The sequence below is a fragment of the Pangasianodon hypophthalmus genome, chromosome 13 (genome assembly GCF_027358585.1).
Source record: "Pangasianodon hypophthalmus isolate fPanHyp1 chromosome 13, fPanHyp1.pri, whole genome shotgun sequence".
Taxonomy (NCBI): domain Eukaryota; kingdom Metazoa; phylum Chordata; class Actinopteri; order Siluriformes; family Pangasiidae; genus Pangasianodon; species Pangasianodon hypophthalmus.
The window spans coordinates 9,210,840-9,222,357 of record NC_069722.1 but is presented as its reverse complement, the minus strand read 5'-3'; the positions used below and the strand labels follow the sequence as shown (position 1 = coordinate 9,222,357).

Sequence of the window (11,518 nt, the reverse complement as noted above, 5' to 3'; positions counted from 1 at the left end):
TTTGCTCTCAAAAGTGATTTAATGAATAAGGATTATGATTTAAACTAGTTTCCAGAAATGAAGTCATACACTGAGTGCCTGAAAATTATTCAGGGAGTTCATAAACATGTATACATAAATTCACAAAAAATAAATGCAATGGTCAGTGATTTTACACTCCTCGTGATGTAGTCAAGGCACTTATCTGAATTCAAGTCTCAACACATCTCAATCAAGTCCAGAGTTCTGAAGCTGCTGCCTGAGTCCAAGTCACGTTGTGAATGAGGGGAGGTGAGAGCTGTGTCACCACCACTGATTTATCAAACATTAAATTCATCAGTGGTGACTGTGGCTGCCTTATTAGCTGCAGGAGGCTACAGTGAGGTGGCTTAAGGAACAATGTTTAATGTTAAACAATTTAGCACATCTACATAGCCACAGAGCATGTAAAATTCAGTGCAAATTTTCAAATTTGGAGTTTTAGAAGTCAGGTTTTAAGCATGGCTGGTCTGTGGGTGAGATTTTGAAAATGCTGCCCAATATAATTCTAAAAAAGCTACTTTGTTTTTCAGGGGGCTTTTTTTTTTTTTTTTTTTTTTTTTTTTTAACTTGTTTGCTGATTAAGTGTAATGTTGTTACACAGTCAGGTTATTGCCAATATGTGTAAGCTGAAAAAAAGAATATGGACACAATAATTGTTTTAAAAAAGTAATTACTGAAAAATAGTAATAAGTACTATATCGATTTTTCGGCTTGAAGATTTACAGGTGCTTTGTGGCTCCTTATCGAAAATAATGAAATAATGCCTGAAAGTACTCAGCTATGTGAAGTTTACTTGAATAATAGAGCAGAAAAAAACCCTTGGGAAGCATTTTCTCCTTCCACAGAGGTACGTATTTAAATAGTGCTATGTAGGCAAAATCTGATGCCTGTAATGTGTAGTCTGAATTTCCTGTGGTTGAATGATCTGCCATTATGGGGTTTTTTTTGTGCTCTGCTGAACTCTATCAGCTAAAAGCTTTACATCTGTGTGCATTTGAGCTCTGCCATTTGATCGCTTCCTTTGTCTGTTCTTTGGCTGCAGCTCTCTCTCTCCTGACACACTACTCTCTCTCTCTCTCTCTCTCTCTCAGCAGCAGCCGGACATTCACTATATACCTTCTTTTCATTCTACATTCCTTTTATCCTTTAAAAAAATACTCATTCCTTCACTGTGATTCTGATTAACTGATCTTTGAGCAGCTCTCTCAGGGTAGAGTAAGATTACTGATCCCACACAAGCCACTACTGCTCTGAGTTTGTGCACAGATTGGTTCTCACCAGGAGAACTGGAGATTTTGTCATCACACTGCTTCTCCGAGCACAGAGACCAACGGGAAGAGGGTCGTGTAGGTGACAAGACTGGGGGGGCGGGAGAGATTGGCAGGGAAAGGATTAAGAGGCATGTAACTATTATTAAGAAAGTAGAGCAGCTTCTCATAAGCCTTCAACATATGGTATTCTCTATCTATCTCAGTGCTGCTGGAATCATGTGGCCATGTTGCATAGTTTTATCACTTATGAGCTTGTAGACACAGGAGGTATCAGTATTGCATTCAACAAGATTTCTACATTTAAAGGAATACTCTAGCATTTTTCAATATAATCTCTATCTATCTATTTATCTACTGTATCTGTAGATTATGTGTGATTTCTGCATTTTCTGTTATGGGAAATTAACAACCCATTTACACAGTTCTCAATTATAATGGTGAGTCTAAAGACAGTCATTGAGATCTGTGAATAAACGTATACAATTCAAAAGACATAAAAGAAGTTCAGACAATACACTCTAACAATAAAAGCCTTCGGATTAGACATACATGAGAGAAGGTCTTACCAAATGGAATTTTATCCAACTTTCCTATGCTGCAGTACAGTTAAAAAAAAATTCTGGTGACCTTCTGGAGGATTTTGTTGCACAATCAGGTACTAAGTAGGGAGTTAGTAGGGATAATATAGGGGTTTGTGAGAAATAAAGCTTCACATTGCAATGTATTCTTTACTAATGAATTTTTCAATCTGAAATGACCTGAAATAAATATCCATGTGGTAGATCACTACTGTTCCCAACTACGAAACTGTCTTTGAAGAGGAAAAGAGGAAACACAGAAAATAGATAGCAGTGTACCAACACAGCTGACTTGTTTTGAAGCAGATCTACCCAAACTCCAGTTGCAGTAGATAGAGATTAAAAAAGATTCCATTAAAAGATTTAGCACTTGTGGTTACAAGGGTCACTGAGCATACTGGACTGAAGAGAAGAGCCAGAAACTCAGTAAATGCAGTCTGAATTCTGAGAACCGAGAGTAAAGAATTTATTACTTTCTAAATGGTACTCCAGATTTATTTCCCCATAAAAATCTATAGTAAAACAGATTTGTAATAGACTGCAGTCTAGAGTGGTGCATTATGTCCTGCGTAAGTGAGCCCTACATACCATAATATGAACCGGATGGATGTACCGCAACATGCAGCCTAATATTTGGGAGAAAGGTTACAGTGTGGTTATAAATACCCATTTTCGTGTGTGCTTTTAAGGTATGATATTGAAAAGGATGGTGGCATGGTATGGGTGAAAGGATACACTGACAAATCTGACAACCAAAGGGTAACAGAGAGATACTCTTTATCTTTCACTTTATCTCCATTATGATTACATGTGGCTGCATTAGCACCAAAATACAGGGTGTCCCAAAAGTCTCCATGCATAGGAAAACAAGCAAAATCTAGCAAAATGTCTTCCAAAATGTACTTACTTAACAAAATTTATTTACTTAAATACTTAGTATATATTATATATATTTTCAGATAGCCTTTAAGAATGCCTTTGACAAAAGAAGAATGTATTGAAATCATTCTCATGGCTGGATCAAAAAGCTGTCACAAGATTGAGATGGACTTTAACAGGAAACATGGCAAGCACATCACACACGACACTGTTGCCAAATTTATTAACAAATACAAAAAGACTGGAAGTGTTGCGGATCGACCGAGAAGTGGACGTCCACGAACATTCACTGACGAAAGTGGTGCTGTCATACATAGTCCCCTCTGTATGGAGACTTTTGGGACACTCTGTATATTGCCACAGAAATAAGAAAATATAGCTGCTGATTAAGTTGAATAAAAACACATATTGATTGTTGGCTAGTCCATTAAGTATTGCGTGCTAACATAATGTATTTTATATTCATTCTAACTACTGGCCTGCATTCAAGAATTCATAAATAATCCTGAACATAACTATGCATATTATGCCCTAATTCACTTTTAACACTGCCATGCTAATCTTTTCAGACACAACAGAAAAGCATTCACTCTATTGTTGGGAGATCACAACTCTGGAAAGCAAAAATTGGCCCTGCTCTCTGGATGGGAGGGAAGGCATGCACTCTCTTCCCTGTCAATCACAGTGACACTAGCCAATCGTGAGCACCTATGAGCTCATGTATGCAGAAAAGAGCAGATAGCGATTCAAAAAAAATGCTGTTGGCTGGCTTCATGTGTTTTGGAGGAGCATGTATTAGACTAACATGTGCTTCCTTCCTCATATAAACAATATGCTATTCAGCTCATTTTTTAAAATGAAGCATCATTTGATTGATTGGTAAGCCATTTTTCTGCTGCAAAAAAATTTTAATGCAGGACTCAATTTTTTTTTTCACTTAGCACTGGTGCTCTTGTTTCAGAAAACTGGGAGCACTAACAAAAATTCAGAAGCACCCACTAAAAAGGATTTGGAGAACCAGCATACTGTACGCACATTCTGTCTGCTATACAAGCACCCCATAGGGAAGCCGCAGAGGTGAAGTATTACAAATGTAGCCTAGCTACCTAACATCACACTTAGTTGTCAACCATTGTATCAAAGAAAGATCACATCAGGACTAGTTTCAAACATTTCAGTTTAAGTAGTGTAGTAAATTTTTGTAAGACAAAACAACAAATACTGTGGTACTCTATACAAGACAAACCAGTACTACTCTGAGTGGCAGTGTGTTAGTGGAGCTGCTCCACAGTGTGTGTGTGTGTCACCTGTCACAGAGTGTGTGTGTGTGTGTGTGTGTGTGTGTGAGAGAGAGAGAGAGATTGGAGAGAATACCAATAAAACACATCCCGTGCAGAGGAACATAGCTCATGCAAAAAAAAAAAAGCCCACTGATATCCTCCTCCAGTGCATTTATTCAACACCATCATAGTTTCTCAGTATGTAACTCTATTTCCTTCTTCTCTTGTCAGTCTCTCTCTCTCTCTCTCTCTCTCTCTCTCTCTCTCACTCTCTCTTGCTGTGTCAGTATATCACGCTGTCAGTCTTTTTTATCAGTATTTCTCTCTCTCTTCTTGTAACATTATAATGCTGTCACTGTTTCTCTCTCTCTCTCTCTCTTGCTCTCTCTTCTTGTGTCAGTAGATCTCTCTTTCTCTCTCTCTCTCTCTCTCTCTCTCTCATGAATTCACACACATACAGAGCTGAGTAAATTAAATATTCATATGTAGGCAGTGACTGAATTTACCATGGGGGAAAAACATGACTGCCTTCAGTGGGACTCTTATATTTGTGTAAACATTACACATGCAAAGAATGGACATTTCTAAATTTTGCCCTCACACACACACACACACACACACACAAACACACACGCACACACACTCTACAGTAAACCTTGTATACGCTCCACAGACTGGAGTATGCCTAATATAGTTTTCGACTTGACAAGAAGAGGAGGAATTTGGACAAAACCACAGTTCCTTATTAGGGAGGACACAGAATGGAAGAGGACAAGGCTTGAAACAAGAGTGAATTGTCTAGTTTAACAGGACATCAGCTGAGGTTAGAAAAAGTTAAATCTAGCAAGACGTCTTGGGAAGGATGGATAGTGGAATGAATGAAAGTTTCATCAGTCTGTGCCTGAGCACATTGATAACATACAGTATTAACTGTTCCTCATCTCTCTTCCTCTGCTGTGTGCTAGTGTGTGTGTGTGTGTGTGTGTGTGTGTGTGCATGCATGGCTGTGTGCATCAGTATGAGAGGTGCACATAAACCTGTCACTGACTGCAGAAGGAGAAATACCCCTCATCCTAGCAGCGTGATTGGAATGACAGAATAATACAGTGGAGCAATTTCTTCTTTAGCTGTTCTTGCTGCCTTAATGTTTTAGCATGTGATGTTACGTGCTGTGGTCCTTATTCAGCACAGTATGAGTAATGGAGAGATTTTCTATCATGCTCTCAAACCTGGATATTGGCAGCCGTGCACTGTGTTGTGCACATGCGAGCGCCTAGTGGCTTTAAATTAATAATGGAGTAGATTGCATTGTGGAGAAAGCGACACAAGCCCGTGTCTAAAACATAATACTACTGCACTGAATAGCTGTCTAATCAGTATGTCACTGTATTTAATAATGTTCCTGGCAGCAGCTGGAGGTATAACACCAAAATCCACTACCCTTCATCCTGCTAGCTTTGGCTCAGTGTTTAAAGCAGCGGCACATGACCATACATGGTGGGGCAGGATAAAATAAATAACAACATAGCCACAAAATATATATATATATATATATATATATATATATATATATATATATATATATATATATATATATATATATATATATATGAGCACGGGGCAGCGTGATCCGTGCCCTAGCGGGCAGTGCTTGTTGCAATTGCCACTTTTGACCACTAGGTGCAATAACTAGATGGAGCTAATGTGGGGAATGAGCACACTGCCCTGCGATTGTGCAAAAATCTAAACAGGCAGGCAGATCAACAGAATATCAGCTTATATCTGTCAAACAGCAATATTTAATTTAAATTGTTCACTCAAAAGTCTTGGTATTTTTATTTCAATGGAATTTAAAATGTATGGAGTTCAGAATGAGGACTTTATGAAGATTAACATTTGTTGAATGACTGACATATACTCACCAGCCACTTTAATAGGAACACCTGTAACCCTTGCTCATTCATGTAATTATCTAATCAGCCAATGCATAAAATCATGCACATACAGGCCAAGAGCTTCAGTTAATGTTCACATCAAACATCAGTATGGGGGAAATTGTGATCTCAGTGACAGTCGGGCAGGTTTGAGTATTTCAGAAACAGCCAGAATTTTCACACACAACAGTGTCTAGAGTTTACACAGAATGGTGTCAGTGATGTTTTTGGTACCAAAAAAGCATTTCAGAAGACACAGCACATCAAACCTTGAGGCGGATGGTCTACAGCAGCAGAGGACCGTATCAGATTCCACTCTATTCTGCCAGAATCTGAGGCTACAGTGGGCACAGGCTCCCCGAAACTGGACAGCTGAAGACTGGAAAAGGACCAGGCGATGAATCAGTCCTCACTGTAGCCTCAGATTCCTGAGGGGACTCTGTTGCTGTTTTTTGCAAGCAGACAGGAGATGCTAATGAGCATGTGCTGAGTGTGTCGTCACTGCAGCTAGTTGCTGACATTTCCTAACTGACTACATGCTCACTAGCTAATACAATCTAGGATAATATAATTAAATCATCTCTAGTAGCTGCAAAGGGTACAAAGGGATTGGCTCTGCTCCTCGGTGCATGTTTGATCTGGAGATCAGAAGAAACGTTGAGTTCAGGAAAAAAAAAAATGTTTTACTTGCATGCTGTCATTTTTTCATCACTGTGCCCAAGCTTATTTTGTTCATACGGGACAAATACAGTATGAGCAGCCATGAGTAGCCTATACAGAGGTTCACTCCGACAGTCAATCAGATTTGACTGAATGTACACGCTGCCATCTTGTGTAGAAAAACAGTTACACAGGGGGTGTGTTATTTTTGTCTCATACATCTCATACTCTCTCTTCTGCTTTAAACACCTTACATTCTTCTTTCTTTGTCTGTATGCAGTGTTTTTGTGTGATGTTTACATTCGGTTACTAGCTTTCAGTGAAGCAAAATGCAGTCAGACTAAATGTATTTTAATCTTAATTGTTTCAGAAATAGGTCCTGATAAGAAATACTGGGACTGTGTTCATGGATAAACTAAAATGGCGGCATGAGAGTGCTATGATGCTTTGTGTGTAGCATTAGCATGTAAAGAGTCTTTAATTAATTGGGAAACAGCTGCAGGTGTCAGGTGACACACGTGCTGGAGAGCTCACATGCTGCCGATGGTAGGCGGTTGCATGCTGGGACTTGCAGTTCGTCACAAAATGTAACATTTGTGACTATTTTCCCACTTAAATATGAAAAAACTGAGGCAGGATATTTTTGCAGACAGCTTACACTTACACACATGTTCTGGAATAGTGGTGTGGGTGTAGTGTACTGCCTGCACAGGGTTTTTTCTGTGTGTTGTCCTGCACACTGTGAGTCCCTTTCAAGAATGTTTGTGTGGGTTCAGTGTGGGCCAGTGGCATCAAACTGTGTAATATACAAGCTGACTCTCTCTCTGAAACTTACTTTGGCTTTCTTTAGACAAAGGCTTTTACTTTCAGCAAGCACAGTGAGTTTAAACGGGAAAAAAATGAAGATTTTAAAAAAAGAAAGAAAAACAGTGGAATAATTTTTAGATAGCTAATGCTGTGCTAACACTATCATACCTCCATGGTCAGCCATGGTTGGTATCGTTGTTTCCGTAGTGTAGTGGTTATCACGTTCGCCTCACACGCGAAAGGTCCCCGGTTCGAAACCGGGCGGAAACATGCTTTTTGAGACATCCTACATAGAGAAGGTCAGAGCACCTTCAACATGGTGTGATGGCAACAATCTGTCTCTGAATATCGGCTAGACCAAGAAGATTGTTGATTACAGGATGTCATAGAGAGAGGGTCATGCTCCCATCTACATCAGTGGAAGTGGAGAGAGGTAAGAGCTATGAGTTCCTTGGTGTCCACATCTCTGAGGATCTCTACTGGAGCCTCCACACTCAGATACAATAGTGAGAGCAGCCCGTCAGCGTCTCTACTTTCTGTGGAGCCTTAAGAGATCAGGCATTTTCTCTGACATCATCTCAAACTTCTACCGCTGCACCCTAGAGTGCATTCTGACTGGCTGCATCACTGTTTGGTAAGGCAGCTGATCTTCCTCTGACCTCAAAGGTCTTCAGAGAGTGGCGAGAACAGCAGTGCTCATCACTGGAAACAAACTCCCGGCCTTACAGGACATCTACCAAACACCCTGTTTGAGGAAGGCACACAATATCATTAAGGACTGCACTCACCCTGCTCATTACCTGTTTGCAACACTACCGTATGGCAGACGTTTCCGCTGCATCCAATCACAACAATTATAAATAGCACACGTCACTTTACTCTGCCATTGTACACTACTGTCTCATTTAGCATCACATAACAGCATCATCCCAACCTTAATGTCTAAATATGTGTTTGTTCATGTCTAATAACTGTTTGTTTTGCCAATGTCTAAATCTGAGCCTCGTCACAAGCATTTCAATGCCCAGTGTACCCAGTGTAACTGTGCAAATGACAAATAAACAACTCTTGGCTCTTGACTCTACTCTTAATAACATATACAGAATCAAACAAAGCACCAAGATAGTGTTCTTGTAAACAGTTATCATTTGGCAGTAGTTTCCACGACAAGCTACACAACTGATGAGGAAATCATCACTTTAAGAGAATTAGATAGTGCATTTATCAGTACTTAGCTGCATAGTTGCTTAGTTGCTTGATTTAACCCTGCTGAAAAAAACAATAGAAACCCTCACAGTAATAGTTTTAATTTTTATAATGGGAATTGTATTGGTTTTAATGGAAACTCTAATGGTACCTGTGGGTCTCTACTGGTAATTTGTTGCCTTCTACTGGTGGCGTGTTATGTCTAGTGGATACCATTAAGGATTTATTTATTTATTTATTTATTGGCATTTATGGCTACATGCTCATTTTACTAAAGACGAACAAACTACATCATTCAGATTACCTGAAGCCCATGGAAACCTTGTGACCTCTCTAAATATAATACCAACAAATCATTATGGACACCTTTAGCAGCAGAATTTCAAGCATTACATTATTTCATCAAAAAGAGAAATCGGCACCATAATTTAAAAAAAAATAAATCCACCAAAAGCCTCAACCTACTCAACAAGAATACACAGTCCTGAAAGATTTTAGCAAAAGGAAAAGATACTGTGATCAAGCCAGCAGATAAAGGTGTAGCACTTCTTGTCTGGAGAAAAGACCTTTACATCAAGGGAGCAGAGACACAATTTTCCAATACAAGCTTCTATAGGCAGATCGACAATGACATCACTCCCCAGCTATAGTCCTCCATCCAGTCTCTTATCACTAATACCATTTCAGCAGGACATCGCCCTTATTCTGCCCGGAACCTAATGGTGGATAATCCCCACTGCAGTCGTTTCTATGGGCTTATAATGTCATCTAATGGGCACCTTCAATCCAGCAGAATGAAGGATTTCTCCTTTCCAGTGGCAGGACAGTTCAACAGCGATGGACATAGCATTAATGACATCTCTGTGTGCGTTGCCAGTTGTTATGGGAAAGCAACAAAGTGAGGAGAAAGAGCTCATGTACACTCTCAGAACTTTAAAACCCCAAGGAATGAATGTTATGTTTTGAGTAAAGCTATTACGTCATGAAGCATTTTGAATATCCACTAATTTCACTACAGCCTCAGAAGTACTCTGCTTACACAGCTGATGAAGGACTGTCCAAAACGTTCTGTGTCACTGGAAACTTTGTGTGTAAGTATACAAGAAATTGCATTTGTTGTTTTGTTAAAAAATGGATAATTTATATCTGATTTATAAAAGATATGACTTATTTATAAAAGATGATAAAGTATAATACTAAAAAAAGTTTTCTGAAAGAGGAATTGGTTCATATGATCATTGTATTGAGCCATGGTATGAGTCTTCATTTTGACATATTTTCTTTTGAAACAGATGTTAGAGTCATGGCATGATTAAGTGCTTGACTAATTTACACAGCAGTCAATAGTGCTCAAGATATACCACACCACTTCCAAATTTAAGCATCAGCCTTTGTCAGCAGAGAGCCACAGGGTCATCACCAAAAGGCATCTAACATGTCTGAAAGGTTGATTAAATTATATTACTTAAGCTTGATGATGTAGTCCTGACAGTATATAAAGGTAGAATTACGTTCTCAATCAGTCTGAGGTAGCAATACATTATGGCATTGAACAACCAAGTTACCATGTTGCCTGTCACAGAAGTGCGAACTTGCACAAATAAAACTCTCTTAGAAATAAATAAACTACAAACCTTTTTCTCTCAGCCAAGACACACAGGGTGACACACAGCCACAAATGCACCAGTGAACCATGTCTGCTGCTAAGGAGTTGCTACTGTAAAGCAAGACATGCCTTCAGGGGCAGGACATACACCTTCTCTAGAGAATTTAATTGGATGAACACAAGACTAGTACCGGAATGTGACATCAAAAAATTTCAATCATTAATGAACTATAAATTTAAATATTAGCAAAGGTTAGCCCATCTGGTCTGATCCCACAGAAGAGCTACTGTAGCACAAATTTCTGAAAAAGTTGATGCTGGCTATGATAAAAAGTTGTCAGAACACACAGTGCATCACAACTTGCTGTGTATGAGGCTGCGTAGCTGCAGACCGGTCAGAGTGCTCATGCTGACCCCTGTTCACTGCCAAAAGCACCTACAATGGGCACGTGAGCGTCAGAACAGGACAATGGAGCAATGGAAGAAGGCGGCCTGGTCTGATGAATCACGTTTTCTTTTACATCATGTGGACAGCAGGGTGCGTGTGCATCAATTACCTGGGGAAAAGATGGCACCAGGATGCACTATGGGAAGAAGGCGAGCTGGTGGAGGCAGTGTGATGCTCTGGGTAATGTTCTGCTGGGAAACCTTGGGTCCTGGCATTCATGTGGATGTTAGTTTGACACGTATCACCTACATAAACATTGTTGCAGACCAAATACACCCCTTCATGGTGACGGTATTCCCTAATGTCAGTGACCTCTTTCAGCAGGATAATGTGTCCTGCCACACTGCAAAAATTATTTTGAGGAACATGACAGAGTTCAAGTTCAAGAATTGGCCTCCAAGTTCCCCAGATCTCAAGGTGATCGAGTATGTGTGGGATGTGCTGGACAAACAAGTCAGTTCCATGTAGGCCTCACCTCACAACTTACAGGCCTTAAAGGATCTGCTGCTAACGTCTTGGTGCCAGATACACAGCACACCTTCATAGGCATGAACTCCACAAGACCTCGACAGATCAGAGCTGTTTTGGTGGCACAAGGGGGACCTACACAATATTAGGCAGGTGGTTTTAATGTTATGGCTGACTTGATATATCATATTGTTGTTTATAACACACAGAAAGCTCTTACAGCCTGGCTTTTATTTTGACGGGGTGTTAAGAGCTTTCCCAGAATCTATGGCTCATTGCACTAGAAGTCACGCAACTGCTGGGATTTCCCCGCACACAACCCCGCCCACTCGTCTGCACTGCCTCTCCGGAGGAGTGTGT

The 11,518-nt window shown here is 39.9% G+C and overlaps 1 non-coding gene across 1 annotated transcript; it reads left to right on the top strand.

Moving 5' to 3' along the window:
- The first annotated feature begins 7,627 nt into the window (after positions 1 to 7,627).
- On the top strand, positions 7,628 to 7,700 carry trnav-cac (transfer RNA valine (anticodon CAC)). Its single transcript has one exon. It is a non-coding gene; the product is annotated as a tRNA-Val (tRNA).
- The last annotated feature ends 3,818 nt before the right edge of the window (positions 7,701 to 11,518 follow it).